We start from the raw sequence: 23,235 nt of genomic DNA on the forward strand, positions 1-23,235 counted from the left end.
GTGTTGGAGATGCAGCAGCAGTGTAATCCGTCTCACCTTGTAGCTGCTCTGGCAACAGGGCAGTTGTTACCCTCCTTGGACATCCAGACATAACACAGCCCCTGCTCCTTTTGAAGCCTAGTACCCCAGCCACCCTTTCCTTTCTCTTGAACTCTGATAACTTTCCAACAAATTCTATTTATCTGAAGTTACTCAAAACAGATTTCTGTTACTTACAACCAAGAACTTCAAGGATGCTTGGACCCAAAGCTGTCCATCATCATTCTGTGAGTAGAGCAACATCAGGTCAAACATCAGGTTCTTTCTTACAGAGCTCAGGATGTTGACAAGCTCTCAGAGAGTTCTACCTTTTGCAGCTATTTTTGATGGGTCCTTGAGAAGACGCTTGCTGAATAACCTCCCTGGAAGCAAGGGCAGGATAATTATCATGCTCTCCCAGATATCAGAATGGGGAGTCCTGGGAGGTTAAATGACCAACCCCAAATACGAGAGCCAGTTGGTTCTTAATCCAAGATAAAAATCAAGTGTCTGGCTTATAGGTATGTGTGCAGAAAGTTCAGCCTCAGGAATGTTACATTTGTTTGTGGAGTGAGAGCACAAAGCCCTTGGTTTTGTGTCTTTGAAGGAATTAATCGCCTTCATTCTGAAGAAAATGGCAGGGGAGTTGCCTGGGATCCTTCCATGATGCCCTCTGGTTGCAGGGTCAGGAGTTCACACGAGCTCCCTTTAGCAGGTTTGTTTTCCCACTAACCCAGGAGATTCTTGATGATCCCTTACATCTGTTAACTAATTCTTCTCTTGCTGGGCAGTGTGACCACAGCTTTCCTCAGGCTCTGCAGACAGCTCAGGACACAGAAGAAAGAAATCAGTGAAAACTTTCCTTTGGCTGATTCAGTGAAGGTGCCTGACCCCTGGCCCTGCTCCACCCTGATCAAAGGGATGCCAGTTGTCTTTGGAGCACAATGACCATTTCTTTTTCTTTATTAACTAATATTTATCCATTTTCTTTCCTGAATATCAAAGGAAATCATATTCATTTTCAGAAAAATTGTCAACTTCAGAAAAGCGTGCAGAAGAAAATCACTGTTAATTCTGCCATTCAAAAATTACCATTTGTGATAGATATCCTTCTAGTCTTCCTACACACAAGGATATATAAACACAAACAGATACATACATATGTACATACACGTGTATACATATATATAACATACTTTAAAAATAATCTCCATAGAATTCTATCTATAGTGTTGTAATTTTCTTTTCATCATACGAGGAACATTCCTTCATGATTTCTAAAGGCTGTGTAGTATTTTAATCATATTGATGCACTGTAATTCTATTTAACATATACCATATTGTTAAGCATTAGGTTTCCCTTTTGGCTGTGTAAAGAATATTGCTCCTCCTTCATTGTATTTTATTTAGATACATTTTTATAAGTAGAATTGCTGAGTCCTTTAGGTGATGCTCAAGGAATAGATTTAGCTTCCTAAAACTAGGCTCCTTGATCTTTTAAAATTGCTTTGCAGTTGGACAAGTGTCTTAGTCCATTTGGGCTGCCATAACAAAATACCACAGACTGAGTAGCTTGTAAATAACAGACATTCATTTCTGACAGTTCTGGAGGATGGAAGTCTGATATCAGAGTGCCAACATGGTTATATGGAGACTCTCTTCTGGGTCACAAATTTATTATTGTCTCCTCACGTGGTAGAAGGGATAAGTCGGCTCTCTGGGGACTCTTTAATAAGGGTACCAATCCCATTCATGAAAGCTCTGCCCTAATGTTCAGAGTTTCTCCTCCTAATACCATTACCTTGGGGATTATGAATTTTGGGGGATCACAAGTATTCAGACCATAGCAACAAGTTACCCCAAGATGAGGTGGGGTGGCATGAGAAAGTTTCTAGCTATAGAGAATACAGAGTTGGATTATGAAGAGTTGACTAAAACTCGGGGCTTTAGGGAGTTAGCAGTGGTGTCCAATGGAGGGAGGCTTTCAGGTCCTAATTTAGGCAATGGGGAATGTTAGTGAAGGTCAAGTGTAGACAAACAGAGCACAAGGTCCTGTGCTGATCAAGGCCCACACTTTTGGATGTAGGGACCTTCTATAGGTGCCTTGTGAGACGGTTTTGACAACCCTCAATTCTTTGACAACAGTAATAACCCTCTTGATCTATGCCCAGCTGCCCAAAGCATCCGCCCAGATGTGTGCTCTAGCATTTGGCTCACTTACTAAGCTTCTTCCCATTAACTGTACAATCTCTGCATATAAATAAACTCCAGAGTATTTCAGCCATCTGTTGTGCTGGTGGCTCTTGGGAACGTGGAAATCCCAGACACAGCCTGAGTAAGCACAAGCAGCTTTGTGGCCATGTGGGTCTATGGCCATTTGAAATTTTCACTTACCTGTCTATTAGCTGGTGTATGAGTGTTTCTATCTACCTGAATGGAAGCTGTGAAACCTAACACCCCTAAGTGGCTGCTGGAGAATACTTAAAGCATTTTGATTGCTGTTCTCTCTGTAATATCTATCTTAGTATGGATTTCCTCAGAGAAAAAGTTTCAAATGCAAGTAATTTATTGGAAGGTGGAAGGGAAATGGGTAGGTAAGATACAGGGAAGGGAAGACAGCCAATAGAGAGCATGTTATTAGTCCAGATGCACAGTGGATGACTGGGGAATAATCCCCTGGGGAAACTGAAATATGATGCTAAATTATCCTGGTCAGAAAAGCAGACACTAGATGAGAACAGACACACAAGGGATGTATTGAGGCAAACATCTATGAAAGGATCAAGGGAGTGTTAGCAGGAGTTGGAAGGGAGAACTTTCAGACCACATGGCTCATCTGACACCTGGGAAAGGTGAGAGGGAAGGAGGACTGGGTAGGAAGAGCCTCAGACCATAGCATAGTCCTGAGAAAATCTCAGCCAGGCCAGTAGAGAGTCCCCAAGCAGAGTAGCCCACTAAGACAGGAATGGGTTCACATTGGCATCCCCACTGTGCCCATTATTGGCTGGGCGCAGTCCAAGCAAAGAGTGGTCTTGACCGGGGACATAGTTTTCCTCCTAACTCGTTGGCCACTCCCTCTCAGTTCCTTTGGCTGGCCTATCTTTCTCATCCAGATCTCTACATGTTGGAGTTCCCAGACCATCTCTCCCTTTTTCTGTATATACTCACTAAGTTCCCTGAAAATGTCAGGGCTTTAAATATCATTTATATGCTCATGATTTCCAAATTTATATCTCCAGCCCAGACCTTGCCTCTGAGCTCTGCACTCACACATCCAACTGCCTATTTGGATGTCTAATAGGCATCCCAAAGTTATTAAGTACAAAATAGAGCCAAAATGCAACTCAACTTTATATATTGTTTTTATTTGTGCTGTTAATTCTTTCTCCTCTATCTGAATGTATGATTCAATAAAGACAGGGATTTTGCCTGCCGTATCATGCTGTATCCCCAAGAATAGCACACATTAGTTTCTCTCACTCTCTCTCTCTCTCTCTCTCTCTCTCTCTCTCTATATATATATATATATATATATATATATATATATATAATATATATAATATATATATTATATATATATTATATATATATATATATATACCATATATATATATGGGCTAAAGCTGTGAAACAACCCAGCATGATCTAAGGGGCACATAGTAGTTGAAAACCTGACTCACTCTCATGAGCTGAAGTGATGGTCCCAGAAAATTTTTATTCAGTGAGGAAGTGTGATGAGTTGGTGCAAAACCCAGAGGCAGTAAAGACTTTAGTGCTTTAAAAAACACATGCTGCCCTAAGAGAGATAATGAAACTACCATCCTAGCAGAGAGTCCAATGAGCACAATTAAACCTAACACTGTTAATGCATTGCATTAAATGCCTTATATAAATCATTGCACATCATTGTCGTAACAGCCATGTGAAAGAGACACTAACATTATCTCTGTTTTACAGTTGAGGAAACCAGGACTCTAAGTGCTTAGGAAAATTTTTTAAATAAAAGTGTCTGGGATTCAAATCCAGGTTATCTGATCCCAGATTCCCCCCTCTTTTTAATGCTATCTTCTAAGATGTAAGTGAAAAATTAAGGGGACTAATATGAAACATTTTTGAGCTCAGAAAGTAAGGCTGAGTTCACTCATGATAAAATAGTTTCTCTGAGGGGAGTCAAAAAAGGTTCAGCATTTAGGTTCTTTAAAGCAAGATGAGACCAAGTAAAAAATGTGGGTCTTGGAGCAATTTTGTGTTGGGAGAAAGCTTGGATGGACCAAATATGGAATTCAGTGCCCCACTGCCTCAACACTTCCATCTAAAAATAGATGTTTTATATATATATATATATATATATATATATATATATATATATATATATATATATATATATATATATATGGAATCTAAAAAAAAAAAAAAAAGGTTCCGATGAACCTAGGGGCAGGACAGCAATAGAGATGAAGATGGAGAGAATGGACTTGAGGACACGGGGAGGGGGAAGGGAAAGCTGGGACAAAGTGAGAGAGTAGCATTGACATATATACACTGTCAAATGTAAAATAAATAGCTAGTGGGAAGCAGCTGCATAGCACAGGGAGATCAGCTCGGTGCTTTGTGACCACCTAGAGGGGTGGGATAAGGAGGGTGGGAGGGAGACACAAGAGGGAGGGGATATGGGGATATATGTATACATGTGGCTGATTCACTTTGTTGTGCAGCAGAGACTGGCATAACATTGTGGGGCAATTATGCTCCAATAAAGATGTTTAAAAAAATACATGTTATAGCAGTTCTTCAGATGCTCCATTCCTACCCTCTGGATCCCTGCACCATTGTTGTACAGACCAGCCTATTTCCAGTGTCCAGATTGCCAGAAAAAGCGGGGGGGGGGCGTGCATTGCAGAGTGCCTGATGGTGGAGACACTGATGGACTGTGCCCTTAGTACAGAGATGCTAAGGTAGTGGAGAAGTAAGAAGCTTTCATTGGATTTAGCAACATGGAGATTTTGGGTGGCCTGGAGAAGAACAGTTGTGGCTGCTTGGTAGAGGCAAAAAATTATAGAAGTGGATTAGGGACAGAATGGGAGGAAAGAAAAGAGATGTGAGAGACAGCTTCTATGAAAGATTTGATAATGACCTTCACCATTTCAAAAAACCATAGCTCAAATCACATGTTCTTCTAATAGGAAAGAAATATTATCATCACACTTAATGTATTAGAATATCAGAGAGGAACAGTTTGGTGACAGCTGAATTAGGAATCATAAAACTGTGTTTAGGACTACTTTAAAATCTGACTAGGTTTATGGCTCCAAGCAAGTCATTTCCCATTCTCTTAATCCCTTAGCTATACAGTGATTATCTTTCCAGTGATAGCCATCTGTGATTCAGTTATTTCCCCAAAGAAATTAATTTGAATTTTCTCAAGTAAGGTCTAATTTTCTTCTTTATTTCTCATGGTACATAATAAATGTACCATGGTACAAAATCTGTTTATTGATAATATCTTCAATAAGAAAATATTTTTAAAATGTTCTATTCTCCCTCTTTTAGTTTTGTACCTGCTCACAAAATCATTTCTACAATGGCTCTAGAGTACTTGATGAGCTAACTCTCTTATTTCCCTTTGGATATGACCTATCGGTTATCATTAATTTATGTGTGTGATCATGTAAAAATGTTGTATCTACAGGATGGCTTTTCATTTAACCCACCATTACATAATTATGACATAAATGTGGACATGATACTAAAGTTGAAATTTATCATAGGTCATATTTCTTCAGTCAGAAAATTTGCCAATATCTGGAAAATACTCAAAGGAAGTCTTCTTAAAGACAGCATACTCATAAAAAGGAATGAAATAGTGTAATTTGCAGAGATGTGGATGGACCTAGAGTGAATTAAGTCAGAAAGAGAAAAACAAATATCTCATAATATCACTTATATGTGGAATCTAGAAAACTGGTACAGATGAACTTATTTGCAAAGCAGAAATAGAGTCACAGATGTAGAGAACAAACTTAGGGTTACCAATGGGGGAAGCGGAGAGGTAGGATAAACTGGGAGATTAGGACTGACATATATACACTACTATGTATAAAATAGATATCTAATGAGAACCTACTGTATAGCACAGGGGACTCTACTCAATGCTCTGTGGTGACCTAAATGGGAAGGAAATGTAAAATGGAGTGGATATATATAAACGTATACCTGACTCACTTTGCTGCACAGCAGAGTGCAGCATTATCAAACAACTATACTCCAATAAAACATAACATTGTAAAACAACTAAACTCCAATAAAAATTAATTTAAAAAATTAAAAAATAAAGATTGCATACTGTTTTGTGTCAATTTACTCTCTTTCAATGTGCTAAAGTATTTGAATGATTTGATCAGTGTCATGTTTATTTTATTTTATTTTATTCATTTTTTTCATTCCTCAATGCTTAGCTTTATTTTTTTTTAACATCTTAATTGGAGTATAATTGCTTTACAGTGTTGCGTTAGTTTCTGCTGTATAAAAAAGTGACTCAGTTATACATATACGTGTATCACCATATACCCTCCCTCTTGCGTCTCCCACCTGCCCTCCATATCCCACCCCTCTTGGTGGTCACAAAGCACCGAACTGATCTCCCTGTGCTATGCAGCTGCTTCCCACTAGCTATCTATTATACATTTGGTAGTGTATATATGTCGATGCTACTCTCGCTTTGCCCCAGCTTACCCTTCCCCCCGCCGTGTCCTCAGGTCCATTCTCTACCTCTGCGCCTTTATTCCTGTCCTGCCCCTAGGTTCATCAGAACCTTTTTTTTTTTTTAGATTCCATATATATGTGTCAGCATACGGTATTTGTTTTTCACTTTCTGACATACTTTACTCTGTGTGACAGATTCTAGGTTCATGCACCTCACTACAAATAATTCAGTTTCGTTTCTTTTTATGGCTGAGTAATATTCCATTGTGTATATGCACCATGTCTTCTTTATCCATTCATCTGTCAGTGGACATTTAGGTTGCTTCCACACCCTGGCTATTGTAAATACTGCTGCAATGAACATTATGGTACATGACCTTTTTTTTTTATTATTGTTTAAGTGATCTTTATTTTTTAAATTATTTTTTAACATCTTTATTGGAGTATAATTGCTTTACAATGGTGTGTTAGTTTCTGCTTTATAACAAAGTGAATCAGTTATACATATACATAGGTTCCCATATCTCTTCCCTCTTGCGTCTCCCTCCCTCCCACCCTCCCTATCCCACCCCTCTAGGTGGTCACAAACCACCAAGCTGATCTCCCTGTGCTATGTGGCTCCTTCCCACTAGTTATCTGTTTTACGTTTGGTAGTGTACATATGTCCATGCCACTCTCTCACTTTGTCACAGCTTACCCTTCCCCCTCCCCATATCCTCAAGTCCATTCTCTAGAAGGCATGTATCTTTATTGCTGTATTACCCCTAGGTTCTTCATGACTTTTTTTTTCTTAGATTCCATATATATGTGTTAGCATACGGTATTTGTTTTTCTCTTTCTGACTTACTTCACTCTGTATGACAGACTCTAGGTCCATCCACCTCACTACAAATAACTCAATTTCGTTTCTTTTTATGGCTGAGTAATATTCCATTGTATATATGTGCCACATCTTCTTTATCCATTCATCCAATGATGGACAATTAGGTTGCTTCTATGTCCTGGCTATTGTAAATAGAGCTGCAATGAACATTTTGGTACATGACTCTTTTTGAATTATGGTTTTCTCAGGGTATATGCCCAGGAGTGGGATTACTGGGTCATATGATAATTCTATTTTTAGTTTTTTAAGGGACCTCCATACTGTTCTCCATATTAGTTGTATCAATTTACATTCCCACCGACACTGCAAGAGTGTTCCATTTTCTCCACACCCTCTCCAGCATTTATTATTTGTAGATTTATTGATGATGGCCATTCTGACTGGTTTGAGGTGATGCCTCCTTGCAGTTTTGATTTGCATTTCTCTAATGATTAGTGATGTTGGACATCTTTTCCTGTGTTTGTTGGCAATCTGCATGTCTTCTTGGGAGAAATGTCTATTTAGGTCTTCTGTCCATTTTTGGATTGGCTTGTTTGTTTTGTTGACATTGTGCTGCATGAGCTGCTTGTATATTTTGGAGATTAATCCTTTGTCAGTTTCTTCATTTGCAAATATTTTCTCCCATTCTGAGGGTTGTCTTTCCATCTTGTTTAAGGTTTCCTTTCCTGTGAAAAAGCTTTTAAGTTTCATTAGGTCCCATTTGTTTATTTTTGTTTTTATTTTCATTTCGCTAGGAGGTGAGTCAATAAAGATTTTGCTGTGATCTGCCTATGTTTTCCTCTAAGAGTTTTATAGTGTCTGCCCTTACATTTAGGTCTTTAATCCATTTTGAGTTTTTTGTGTGTCTGGTGTTAAGGTGTGTTCTAATTTCATTCTTTTACATGTAGCTGTCCAGTTTTCCCAGCACCACTTATTGAAGAGTCTTTCTTTTTTCCATTGTATATTCTTGCCTCCTTTGTCAAAGATAAGGTGACCATATGTGCCTGGGTTTATCTCTGGTTTATCCCGTTCCACTGATCTATATTTGTTTTTGTGCCAGTACCATACTGTCTTGATTACTGTAGCTTTGTAGTATAGTCTGAAGTCCAGGAGCGTGATTCCTACAGCTCCGTTTTTCTTTCACAAGATTGCTTTGGCTATTCAGGGTCTTTTGTGTTTCCATACAAATTGTGAAATTTTTTGTTCTAGTTCTGTGAAAAATGCCATTAATAGCTTGATAAGGATTGCATTGAATCTGTAGATTGCTTTGGGTAGAATAATCCTTTTCACACAATGTTGATTCTTCCAATCCAAGAACATGGTATATCTCTCCATCTGTTTATATCATTAATTTCTGTCATCAGTGTCTTATAGTTTTGTGCATACAGGTTTTATGTCTCCATAGTTTATTCCTAGGTATATTATTCTTTTTGTTACAATAATAAATGGGAGTGTTTCCTTAATTTCTCTTGCAGATTTTTCATAATTAGTGTATAGGAATGCAGGAGATTTCTGTGCATTAATTTTGTATCCTGCAGCTTTACCAAATTCATTGATTAGCTCTAGTAGTTTTCTGGTGGCATCTTTAGGATTCTCTATGTATAGTATCATGTCATCTGCAAACAGTGACAACTTTACTTCTTCTTTTGCAATTTGTATTCCTTTTATTTCTTTTTTTTCTCTGATTGCCGTGGCTAGGATTTCCAAAACTATGTTGAATACTAGTGGTGAGAGTGGGCATCCTTGTCTTGTTCCTGATCTTAGAAGAAGTGCTTTGAGTTTTTCACTGTTGAGAATGATGTTTGCTGTGGGTTTGTCATATATGACCTTTATTATGTTGAGGTAGGTTCCCTCTATACCCACTTTCTGGAGAGGTTTTTTTTTTTAATCATAAATGGTTGTTAAATTTTGAAAAGCTTTTTCTGCATCTGTTGAGATGATCATATGGCTTTTCTTCTTCAATTTGTTAATATGGTGTATCATATTGATTGATTTGCATATATTGAAGAATCCTTGCATCCCTGGGATAAATTCCACTTGATCATTGTGTATGATCCTTTTAATTTGTTGTTGGATTCTGTTTGCTAGTATTTTATTGAGGATTTTTGCATCTATATTCATGAGTGATATTGGTCTGTAATTTTATTTTTTTTATAGTATCTTAGTCTTATTTGGTATCAGGATGATTGTGGCCTCATAGAATGAGTTTGGGGGTGTTCCTTCCTCCCCAATTTTTTCGAAGAATTTGAGAAGGATGAGTGTTAGCTCTTCTCTAAATGTTTGATAGAATTCACCTGTGAAGCCATCTGGTCCTGGACTTTTATTTGTTGGAAAATTTTTAATCACAGTTTCAATTTCATTACTTGTGATTGGTCTGTTCATATTTTCTATTTCTTCCTGGTTCAGTCTTGGAAGGTTATACCTTTCTAAGAATTTGTCCATTTCTCCCATGTTGTCCATTTTATTGGCATAAAGTTGCTTGTAGTAATCTCTTAGGATGCTTTTTATTTCCGCGGTGTCTGTTGTAAGTTCTCCTTTTTCATTTCTAATTTTATTGATTTGAGTCCTCTCCCTGTTTTTCTTGATGAGTCTGGCTAAAGATTTATCAATTTTGTTTATCTTCTCAAGGAATCAGCTTTTAGTTTTATTGATTGTTGCTATTGTTTTCTTTGTTTCCATTTCATTTATTTCTGCTCTGATCTTTATTATTTCTTTCCTTCTGCTAACTTTGGGTTTTGTTTGTTCTTTTTCTCTAGTTCCTTTAGGTGTAACATTAGATTTTTATTTGAGATTTTTGTTGTTTCTTGAGGTAAGCTTGTATAGCTATAAACGTCCCTCTTAGAACTGCTTTTGTTGCATCTCATAGCTTTTGGATCGTCGTGTTTTCATTGTCATTTGTCTCTCGGTGTTTGTTCATTTCCTCTTTGATTTCTTCAGTGATCTCTTGGTTATTTAGTAATGTATTGTTTAACCTCCATGTGTTTGTATTTTTTACGTTTTTTTCCCTGTAATTCATTTCTAATCTCATAGAGTTGTGCTCAGAAAAGATGCTTTATATGGCTTCAATTTTCTTAAATTTAATGATGCTTGATTTGTGACCCAGAATGTGATCTATCCTGGAGAACGTTCTGTGTGCACTTGAGAAAAATGTGTAATCTGTTCTTTTAAGATGGAATGGCCTATAAATATCAATTAAATTTTTGTGTTCTATTGTGTTATTTAAGGCTTCTGTTTCCTTATTTATTTCATTTTGAATGATCTGCCCATTGGTGTAAGTGAGGTGTTAAAGTCCCCCATTATTATTGTGTTACTGTTAATTTCATCTTTTATAGCTGTTTGCAGTTGCCTTATGTATTGAGGTGCTCGTATGTTGGGTGCATATATATTTATAATTGTTATGTCTTCTTCTTGGATTGATCCCTTGATCTTTATGTAGTGTGTTTCCTTGCTTCTTGTAATATTCTTAGTTTAAAGTCTATTTTATCTGATATGAGTTTTGCTGCTCCAGCTTTCTTTTGATTTCCATTTGCATGGAATATCTTTTTCCATCTCCTTACTTTCAGTCTCTATGTGTCCCTAGGACTGAAGTGGGTCTCTTGTAGACAGCATATATATGGGTCTTGTTTTGGTATCCATTCAGCAAGCCGGTGTCTTTTGTTTGGAGCATTTAAGCCATTCACATTTAGGGTAATTATTGATATGTATGTTCCTAGGACCATTTTCTTAATTGTTTTGGGTTTGTTTTTGTAGGTCCTTTTCTTCTCTTGTGTTTCCCACTTAGAGAAGTTCCTTTAGCATTTGTTTTAAAGCTGGTTTGGTGGTGCTGAATTGTCTTAGCTTTTGCTTGTCTGTAAAGCTTTTGATTTCTCCATCGAATCTGAATTAGTTCTACCAGGTAGAGTAATCTTGGTTGTAGGGTCTTCCCTTTCATCACTGTAAGTGTATCATGCCACTCCCTTCTGGCTTGTAGAGTTTCTGCTGAGAAATCAGGTGTTAACCTTATGGGAGTTCCATTGTATGTTACTTGTCATTTTTCCCTTACTGCTTTCAATAATTTTTCTTTTTTTTAATAATTTTTGCCAGTTTGATTACTATGTATCTTGCCGTGTTTCACTTTGGGTTTATCCTTTATGGGACTCTGCACTTCCTGGACTTGGGTGGCTATTTCATTTCCCATGTTATGGAAGTTTTCAACTATAATCTTTTCAAATATTTTCTCAGGTCGTTTCTCTGTCTCTTCTCCTTCTGGGACCCCTATAATGTGAATGTTTTTGCGTTTAATCTTGTCCCAGAGGTCTCTTAGGCTGTCTTCATATCTTTTCATTATTTTTTCTTTTTTCTCTTCCACAGCAGTGAATTCCACCATTCTGTCTTCCAGGTCACTTATCTGTTCTTCTACCTCAGTTATTCTACTATTGATTCCTTCTAGTGTAGTTTTCATTTCAGTTATTGTATTGTTCATCTCAGTTTCTTTGTTCTTTAATTCTTCTGGGTCTTGGTTAAGCATTTCTTGCATCTTGTCAATCTTTGCCTCCAGTCTTTTTCCAAAGTCTTGGATCATCTTCACTATCATTATTCTGAATTCTTTTTCTGGAAAGTTGCCTATCTCTACTTTATTTAGTTGTTTTTCTGGGGGTTTATCTTATTCCTTCATCTGGTACATACCTTTTCATCTTGTCTTTATTTCTGTGAATGTGGTTTTTGTTCCACAGGCTGCTGGATTGTAGTTCTTCTTGCTTCTGCTGTCTTCCCCCTTGGTGGATAGGCTATATGAGATGCTTGTGCAAGTGTTTCTTCTAAGTCCTTGTTAAACGTGTCTTTTATTTTCTGTGTTCTATTTCCAAGATTTTAGATCATGTACACTATGATTTCTCTGAATTCTTTTTCAGGTAGACTGCCCATTTACTCTTCATTTGTTTGGTGTGATGGGTTTTACCTTGCTCCTTCATCTGCTGCATATTTCTCTGTCTTCTCATTTTGCTTAACTTACTGTGTTTGGGGTCTCCTTTCTGCAGGCTACAGGTTCATAGTTCTCATTGTTTTTGGTGTCTGCTGCCAGTAAGGTTAGTTGAGTGGGTTGTGTAGGCTTCTTGGTGGAGGGCACTAGTGCCTGTGTTCTGGTGGATGAGGCTGGATTTTGTCTTTCTGGAGGGTAGGTCTGCTTCTGGTGGTGTGTTTTGGCGTGTCTGTGAACTTTATGATTTTAGGCAGCCTCTATGCTAATGGGCGCCTCCTGTTCCTGTCTTGCTAGTTGTTTGGTATGGGGTGTCCAGCACTGGAGCTTGCTGGTCATTGAGTGGAGCTGGGTCTTAGCATTGAGATGGATATCTCTGGGAGAGCTCTCGCCAATTGATATTGTGTGGGGCCAGGAGGTGTCTGGTGGCCCAGTGTCATGAACTCTGCTCTCCCACCTCAGAGGCTCAAGCCTGACTGCTAGCTGGAACACCAAGACCTTGTCAGCCAACTGGCCAGTTACATGAGGAGTTTCTTGCCTTTTGGGAAGTCTGAGGTCTTCTGCCAGCATTTAGTAGGTGTTCTGTAGGGGTTGTTCCACATGTAGATGTATTTTTGATGTATTTGTGTGGAAGAAGGTGATCTCCACATCTTCCTCCTCCACCATCTTGAAGGTCCTCTTCCTATTTGCTCTTCATTTGTTTGGTTTGTTGGGTTTTTACCTTGCTGCTTCATCTGCTACACATTTCTCTGTTTTCTCATTTTGTTTAACTTATTGTGTTTGAGGTCTCCTTTTCACAGGCTGCACTTTCTTAGTTCCTGTTATTTTTGGTGTCTGCCCCCAGTGGGTGAGGTTGGTTCAGTAGCTTGTGTAGGCTTCCTGCCAGAGGGGACTGGTGCCTGTGTTCTGGTTGTTGGGTCTGTATCGTGTCCTTCTGGTGGGCAAGGCTGCATCTCATGGTGTGTTTTGGAGTGTCTGTGAACTTAGTATGACTTTAGGAAGCCTCTCTGCTAATGGGTGTGGTAGTATTCCTATCTTGCTAGTTGTTTTGCATGGGGTGTCCAGCACTTGATCTTGCTGGCTGTTGGGTGGAACTGGGTATTAGTGTTGAGACAAAGATCTCTGGGAGAGCTCTCGCCAGTTGATATTATGTAGGGCCAGGAACTTTCTGGTGGTCCAATGTCCTGGACTCAGCTCTCCCACCTTCAAGTCTCAGGCCCAACACCTGGCTGGTGCACTAAGACCCTGCCAGCCACATAGCTCAGAAGAAAGGAAGAGAGCAAAAAAGAAAAACAAACTAAAAAGCAAAAACAAAAAAACAAAATGATGAAACCCTAGGACAAATGGTAAAAGCAAAACTATACAGACAAAATCACACAAAGAAGCTTACACATACACACTCACAAAAAGAGAAAAAGGAAAAAAATATATATATATAAAGGAAGAGAGCAGCCAAAGCAGTAATCAAATCCACCAATGATAGTAAGCACTAAATATTATACTAAGATAAACATAAAACCAGAAAAAAATTAGACACAGAAAGCAAACTCCCAACTCTACATTTGCTCCCTGAGTCCACTGCCTCAATTTTGGGAACATTCATTGTCCAGGTATTCTTCAGATGCAGTGTTTATCAATTTGATTGCGGTGATTTAATCTGCTGCTCCTGAGGCTGCATGGAGAAATTTCCCTTTCTCTTCTTTGTTTACACAGCCCCTGGGGTTCAGCTTTGGTTTTGGCCCTGCCTCTGCATATAGGCAGCCCTCAGGAGTCTGTTCCCCACCCAGACAGGGAGGGCTTAGAACAGCAGCTGATCAGGGCTCTCTTACTCTGGCCGGGGGGAGAGAGGGGTACGGTAGTCATAATTGGAATGTGGGGTGAGCCTGAGGCGGCAGAGGCCAGCGTGACCTTGCAACAGGCTGAGGCGCACTGTGTGTTCTCCTGGGGAAGTTATCCCTTGATCTTGGGCCCCTGGCAGTGGCATGCTTCACAGGCTCCCTGGGGGGCTGTCGATACTGACTTGCACTTGCACACAGGATTCTTGGTGGCAGCAGCCCAGCCTTAGCATTTCATGCCTGTTTTTGGGGTCTGAGCTGATAGCCGCAGCTCGCGCCTGTCTCTGGAGTCTGTTTAGGTGGTGCTCTACCTTCTGTGGACAGACAGGGAAGGAATCCACTCTCCTGACACACCCTGAAACAATGGTCTCTTGCCTCTTAGACAGGTCCAGACATTTCCCGGACTCCCTCCTGGCTAGCTGTGGTGCACTAGCCCCTTTCAGGCTGTGTTCATGCAGCCAACCCCAGTCCTCTCCCTGAGATCTGACCTCCGAAGCCTCAGCCTCAGCTCCCAGCCCCCACCTGCCCCGGCGGGTGAGCAGAGAAGCCTCTCGGGCTGGTGAGTGCTGGTCGGCACTGATCCTCTGTGTGGGAATCTCTCCGCTTTGCCCTGCACACCCCTGTTCTGTGCTCTCCTCCATGGCTCCAAAGCTTCCTACCCGCCCACCCCACGTCTCCACCAGTGAAGGGGCTTTCTAGTGTGTGGAAACTTTTTCTCCTTCACAGCCCCCTCCCAGAGGTGCAGGTCCTGTCCCTATTCTTTTGTCTCTGTTTTTCCTTTTTTCTTTTGCCCTACCCAGGTATGTGGGGAGTTTCTTGCCTTTTGGGAGGCAGCGTTCAGTAGGTGTTCTGTAGGAGTTGTTCCACATGTAGATGTATTTTTCATGTATTTGTGGAGAGGAAGGTGATCTCCATGTCTTTCTCCTCTGCCATCTTGAAGGTCTGCTGCTTAGCTTTATTTTGTCTAATGAGATTTAACTTAAGATTCTCTTCTTAAGCCAAATCCAGGTCATCTTTCTTACTTGCAAAGTGTGCCTTCACAGGCTTCTGCAGCACAGCTGATTTGTTTTGTTTAAGGTCTTTGACTTTAACAGCAAGTCTCCTGTGGGTTGTCAGCAAGCTGGGAGACACTGGTCATCTGAGTGAATCCAAACCAGAAACGAGACTTTTTTTGTCCTTTGTGCTTATTATAGTTTCACTTGCTCATTGGGTACCATTACCCACTTCTGTTGGTCTCCATTCTGTGGAGGTACTGCAGCGGGCACTTCAGAAGAGAGCTCCTAATGTGAAATGGCTGCACCAGCACCTCAGCTTAGATGCTGTGGATGACTCTCCATATTTATTTTTAAATAAACTTTTATTTTTCAATCATAACATGAAGTAAAGTTTGGTAGGGTCATGGTCTTTGGACTAGGACCATGTAATTGACCTAATTTTCAATCTTGGTTCTGCCACCTGCTTGTGTTTGGCCCCTCTGCTAGTTATTAGGCATTTCTGTGCCTCACTTTCCTTTTCTGTGAAACAAGAGGCTCTGAGTCTTGTGAGGAATAAAGAAGACATGCTTGCAAACTGTTAAGCACAGTGTGCAAAACTAAGTAAATGTTCAGGAATTTGTTATTACTGTGAGCAAGCAACTTACTAAGTTTTAAAAGGATTTAAAAAATGTTATGACATGGTACCTAGCCTCACGGAATTTATGCTCCAATGAGAACATTTAACATATATACTTAGAGTACAAGGGAATTTATAAGTGCTTTTTAGACACTTAAAAGCCAAACACTGTGGGGATGCAGAGAAGGAAAGGGTACTTTCCGTGTGGGATATTAGGAAGGGGTTCATGGTAAATAGGATGTTCTTGAGAGAGCATTAGGATTTTGTCTGGTGGGGAAGGAAGGCGAGGAAGGAGCAGTGGAGGAGGGAGAGAAGGAAAAGGAAGGAAAGGCTTTCCAGACCGAGGGAGCAGCTGAAGCAGCTGGAGCTCGGAAAGGTAAATAGTTCTGCGTGGCTGGAGCTGTGAGGTGTGTGGTGAATTGGGAGGTGAGAGTGGCAGGTGTGGTGAGGATAGAGGTATGGAAATCATGATGGATTTACAAAGCCATGTTATAGCGTCTGAACTTTTTATAAGCCATGGTAGAAACAACATTTTAGGAAACAGAATCACATAATCAACTCTGAAGCAATAAGTTGGAGGATGCAGGGGAACTTGGAAATCCCATGTTTTGTTGTAGTCTGTGAGAGCAGTTCAGATGAGCCATAGTGAAAAAACTGGGTGGGGACATTTCAAGTTAAAGGAAAGACAGAAATAGATATATTTTAGAGGTGAACTTAAAAGGATCTGGTGACCATCTGGACATGGGTAGTGAGGGAGAGGGAAGTATTAAGGTAGAGAAATTTTGAAGACAGATGTTGGTAGGAGGGGATAGACTAGGGGCTGAAAAATCTCATGCCTATAAGGAGCAGACAGGTAAGGGAAATGAATGAAGGAGGCTAGATTGGGAATATGACAGGGAAGGGTTGGTCTGTGGAAACTGCCCTGTCTGCTAAAGGAAACAGCCTCTATTCAGCCTCGACTAGTGATTACCATAGAGAAATTTATGTGTAGTGGTATCAGATCTTTCAGTTTTCAAGAGAAACTAAAATTTCAAAGTTGAAAGTAATTTCTCCTGATTTATTTCTTTAGATTTCATTTTTTTAAAAAAAAAACACTGTGTGGGTCAAACAAAACAGAGGGTGAGAGTTGAAAACCTAGGATGCATTGGTAATTTTCCTGATTGCCTGATATTCTCATCCATATATCTTCTAAAATTACTGCTTATGTTTCCATTTAAAACATTTACATGCACTTTTCCAATTGTTTTAGGATGAATAGTATGAATACTTACTGATTACTATTAGTATGTATCTCAAGCAAATAGTCCATTTGTGTCTGTTTCCACAGTGGTTTCTTTTGCAAGGCATGCATTTCAAGAGATCTTAAGATGTGATCAATACATCCAAAATATGGACTCTGAAATAAATGGATGGTTTTTCAGACTGGGGGATATATGTGCATGCATGCATGTTGCTGTTGTTTATGCAGTTTCAAGGGAAAATGTAGACAGTTGTATTTTTGAATAGATAACTTCTGGGACTTGAAATGCAAGAGCACAAAGAAGGAAAATTTAGATGAGAGCCCAAAGAAAGGAACAAGATCTGGGTAAAAGAGCTTTATTCAACCCAACCATAAAAATCCCTTATCTTCTGAATGGGGTAAGATGATAGCTCAACTGACTTTATTTTAACTGGCATATTTCAAGAAATACTGAAAGAAAAAATGCATTGGTGTAAGGCAGAATGGAGGTGTGATTTACAAAAATTCAGATCTTTCAATATAAGCATCCACATCAAATCTATGCATAATTTGTTTTTATGTAGCAAGCTTTGATGTCATTGAAATAACGGAAAATTTTTTTGATAGAAATATTATTTGTTAAGGTTTTGAAAAATAAGAGTGTGTATTTCATTTCTGAGAAAAAAGCTAATAGAAGAGAGTAGGGTCTCAGGCATAATTCTGAAAGTAAAATGGATCAATGAATTTTGCTTCCAATCATTTCATCTTCCCAATGTGCTATTCATCTTACAGCCGGTTGCCTGGTAACCTGGTGATTATCAGGGGCATTCATGGCATATCAACATTGAGGGTACAGCTGATTATGCATGTGATTCCTGCTCTCTTTCAGTCTGAGTAGGTAGTGATGGGTGAGTCTCTGGTCTAAGAGGACGGGCTTTGTTGGTGCAGGGAAAGAATGCTGGATATCAGATGATAATCCCACCTCTACCACATACTGGCTGTGACTCTTGGGAAAGTTAGTTGACCTCAGACAGCCTCAGTTTCCTCATCTGTACAATGGAGGTAACTTTAGTTTCTACCTCTCAAAGTTGTGAATCTTACATGAGATCATGCATTAAAATGTGCAAATAGAAGTTACAATTATTTTAAATATTAACAGCCAGCACTACAGTCACTACTACTAAAATGAATAACGCATGCTGTTACTGGAGACCGTTGAGGTTATTGTTATTGGAAGCTGAATTAAATAGCTAATGATTATGTTTTATGAATCATGTGGAATTCTTCAGTTGAAATTTAGAAAACCTGACTTTGGCCAGTTAAAGCCAAGAGGAATTTATTGAAGGATATTCATAGTGCATATATTCAATGAGTGGCTCAAGTCCTTTATTTCTAGCTCTTAAAAACGGACAAAAGGGCTTCCCTGGTGGCGCAGTGGTTGAGAGTCCACCTGCCAATGCAGGGGACGCGTGTTCGTGCCCCGGTCCGGGAGGATCCCACATGCCGCGGAGCGGCTGGGACCGTGAGCCATGGCTGCTGAGCCTGCGTGTCCAGAGCCTGTGCTCTGCAACGGGAGAGGCCACAACAGTGAGAGGCCCGTGTACCACCAAAAAAAAAAAAAAAAAAAAAAGACAAAATCCCCCAAAAAAGACCAAAAAAAAAACCTAACAAAATATTTTTGTTTGAATAGGCACTATTCACAACTGTCTTCAAATTGTCCTAGTAGATACAAAAATCTATGAAATCTACAAAGTGAGCTGTGCCCCTAGGATTAGGTAATTCCCTGCCTGCACAACTGTATGGATTCCTAGACACTTCATAAGTCCTCTAAATATGGTGGAGATCTTGTACACTCTGTGTGGGAACCATAGTGCAAAGGAAGATCTTTGTCCCCTGAAAAGCTTGTCCTGAACCCAACTGCTGGGATATATCACTCTGAGTGGAGCAGCAGACATATTTTTACTGATGCATACAGTTTCCTTTTCCTGTTTTGGCATTTCCTTAATTTTATGGGTTATGCACTGACAGCACATACCACCTTACATTGTACACATACTTGCAATAAATTTTCCTCAGAGTGGTCTTACAGAAAAATACACTAAGATATAGCTTGGGGTGTGGTGTGTGATGATCAGTGTTGTGATTGGCAGAAAGAATTTCAGAGAACTAGACTCATTGCCTGAATTTGTTTTGGATTGAGAAAGTGCTTCTGAGGAATGGCTTCATTTATTCATTAATTCAACAAATTATGATTATAAATGGCTAGAAACTGAGGATAGCGTGATGTGATGTGATGAGCAAGATCAGTACAGTTCTTATCCTTACTGAAGTAATACTGCAAAGACACTGTCGCAATTAAGTGTCATCAATGCTATGATAGAAAAAGTATAGCCACTGATGGAAATGAGTAGAAAGAATGCCTAATTGAAGGGTTCTGGGAAGATGTTATTATCTTGCTTTTGATTTGGCTCTGTCCCACTTTAATGAACTCATTGACTATTTTACTCTGTGTTAGGCACCTAGACCGATTTCTAGGTAAAAACAAATATGGAACTCACATAGGAGCACAACTGCCTTCATTTCCACTCTAAGCTTTGGGCCAGTGATAAAGGAAGGTGGATGAGAGTTGGAAATGTGTATGACAAGGAAAGCACATGTCCCTGTGTCCTTGTTACGGACAGAGATAGACAGATTTATACAGATAATTTTTCATAGATAACATAAAAATTTTAATTAAGATCTCAGTAGTCATTTAATACAGAACTCCTAAATGAAGTTGTTGTTGTTGTATTTTTTCATTTGTTTTGATCAGTAAATTGTTTCCTGGGGTGATAATGACAGACAGAATGGTTTGGCAGGAGGATGAGCATACACACCTCGTGTTCATAGATAAAACCGTGCTGGCTGATGGCTCTGAGCCACCGAGAAGTCTCTAGTCAAGGACAGGCTTGGTGGGTGGAACGGGCGAGTGGATTGCTGTGGTTAACATTGCATTTCAGTGGAGACCTTCAAGATGGCGGAGGAGTAAGACGTGGAGATCGCCTTCCTCCACACAAATACATCAGAAATATATCTAAATGTGGAACAACTCCTACAGAACACCTACTGAACACTGGTAGAAGGCCTCAGACCTCCCAAAAGGCAAGAAACTCCCCACGTACCTGGGTAGGGCAAAAGAAAAAAGAAAAAGCAGAGACAAAAGATTAAAGATGGGACCTGCACCTCTGGGAGGGAATTGTGAAGGAGGAAAGGTTTCCACACTCTAGGAAGCCCCTTCACTGGCGGAGACGTGGGTGGTGTGGGGAAAGCATCAGAGCCACGGAGGAGAGCGCAACAGGGGTGCAGAGGGCAAAGTGGAGAGATTCCTGCACAGAGGATCGGTGCCGACCAACACTCACCAGCCAGAGAGGTTTGTCTGCTCATCCACTGGGGCAGGTGGGGGCTGGGAGCTGAGACTCTGGCTTCAGAGGTCAGATCCCAGGGAGAGAACTGAGGTTGGCTGCGTGAACACAGCCTGCAGGGGGCTAGTGCACCACAGCTAGCTGGGAGGGAGTCTGAGAAAAAGTCTGGGACTGCCTAAGGGGTAAGAAACTATTGTTTCGGGGTACACGAGGAGAGGGAATTCAGAGCACTGCCTAAAACAGCTCCAGAGATGGGTGCGAGCTACAGCCATCAGCACGGACACCAGAGATGGACATGAAACACTAAGACTGCTGCTGCTGCAGCCACCAAGAAGACTCTGTGCAAGCACAGGTCACTATCCACACCTCCCCTCCCGAGAGCCTGTGCGGCCCGCCACTGCCAGGGTCCCGTCATCCAGGGGCAATTTCCCCAGGAGAACACACGGCTCACCTCAGGCTGTTGCAACCTCACGTCAGCCTCTGCCTCTGCAGGCTGGCCCCACATTCTGTACCCCTCCCTCCCCCTGGCCTGAGTGAGCCAGAGTTCCCTAATCAGCTGCTTCTGTAACCCCGTACTGTCTGAGCGAAGAACAGACGCCAGAGGGTGACCTAAATGCAGAGGCAGGCCTAAATCCACAGCTGAAACCAAGGAGCTGTATGCAAAAAGAAGAGAAAGGGAAATCTCTCCCAGCAACCTCAGGAGCAGCAGATTAAATCTCCACAATCAACTTGATGTACCCTGTATCTGCGGAATATCTGAATAGACAACGAATCATCCCAAAATTGAGGCAGTGGACTTTGGGAGCAACTTTAGACTTGGGGTTTGCTTTCTGTATCTAATTTGTTTCTGGTTTTATGTTTATTTTATTTTAGTGTTCAGAGTTTATTATCATTGGTAGATGTGTTTATTGGTTTGGTTGCTCTCTTCCTTTATATACATATATAGATATATATATATTTTTTCCTTTTTTTCTTTTTGTGAGTGTGTGTGTGTATGCTTCTTTGTGTGACTTTCTCTGTATAGCTTTGCTTTTACCATTTGCCCTAGGGTTCTCTCTGACCTTTTTATCTTGATTACTTTTTAATTATTTTTTATTTTTAATAACATTTTTAATTTTAATTATTTTATTTTATTATTTTCTTTCTTTCTTTCTTTCTTTTCTTTCTTTCTCCCTTTTTTTCTGAGCCACGTGGTTGACAGGGTCTCGATGCTTCAGCCGGGTGTCAGGCCTGTGCCTCTGAGCTGGGAGAGTCGAGTTCAGTACATTGGTCCACCAGAGACCTCCTGGCTCCACATAATAACAAATTGCAAAAGCTCTTCCAAAGACCTGCATCTCAATGCTAAGACCCAGCTCCACTCAATGACCAACAAGCTGCAGTGCTGGACACCCGATGTCAAACAACTAGCAACACAGGAACACAACCCCACCCATCAGCAGAGAGGCTGCCTAAAATCATAATGAGTCCACAGACACCCCAAAACACACCACTGGCCGAGGTTCTGGCCACCAGAAAGACAAGATCCAGCCTCATCCACCAGAACACAGACAGCAGTCCCCTCCACCAGGAAGCTTACACAACCCAGTCAACCAACCTTACCCACTGGAGGCAGACACCAAAAACAATAGGAACTGCGAAGCTGCAGCCTGCTAAAAGGAGACTCCAAACACAGTAAGTTAAGCAAAATGAGAAGACAGAGAAATGCACAACGGATGAAGGAGGAAAGTAAAAACCCATCAGACCAAAAAAATGAAGAAGAAATAGGCAGTATACCTGAAAAAGAATTCAGAGTAATGATAGTAAAGATGACACAAAACCTTGGAGATAGAATGGAGAAAATAAAAGAAACGTTTAACAAAGACCTAGAAGAACTAAAGAGCAAACAAACAATGATGAACAACACAGTAAATGAAATTTAAAATTCTCTAGAAGGAATGAATAGCAGAATAACTGACGCAGAAGAACGGATAAGTGACATGGAAGATAAAATAGCAGAAATAACTACTACAGAGCAGAATAAAGAAAAAAGAATGTAAAGAATTGAGGACAGTCTCAGAGACCTCTGGGACAATATTAAATGCAACAACATTCTAATTATAGGGGTCCCAGAAGAAGAAGAGAAAAAGAAAGGGACTGAGAAAATATTTGAAGAGATTATAGTTGAACACTTCCCTAATATGGGAAAAGACATAGTCAATCAAGTCCAGGAAGCACAGAGAGTCCCATAGAGGATAAATCCAAGGAGAAACATGCCAAGACACATATTATCAAAGTATCAAAAATTAAATACAAAGAAAAAACATTAAAACAGCAAGGGAAAAACAACATATACATACAAGGTAATCCACATAAGGTTAACAGCTGACCTTTCAGCAGAAACTCTACAAGCCAGAAGGCAGTAGCAGGACATATTTAAAGTGATGAAAGGGAAAAACCTACAATGAAGATTACTCTACCCAGCAAGGATCTCATTCAGATTAGATGGAGAAATTAAAAGCTTTACAGACAAGCAAAAGCTAAGAGAATTCAGCACCACCAAACCAGCTTTACAACAAATGCTAAAGGAACTTCTCTAAGCAGGAAACACAAGAGAAGGAAAAGACCTACAATAACAAACCCAAAACAATTACGAA

This window comes from Hyperoodon ampullatus (assembly GCF_949752795.1).
Source record: "Hyperoodon ampullatus genome assembly, chromosome: 4".
Taxonomy (NCBI): Eukaryota; Metazoa; Chordata; class Mammalia; order Artiodactyla; family Ziphiidae; genus Hyperoodon; species Hyperoodon ampullatus.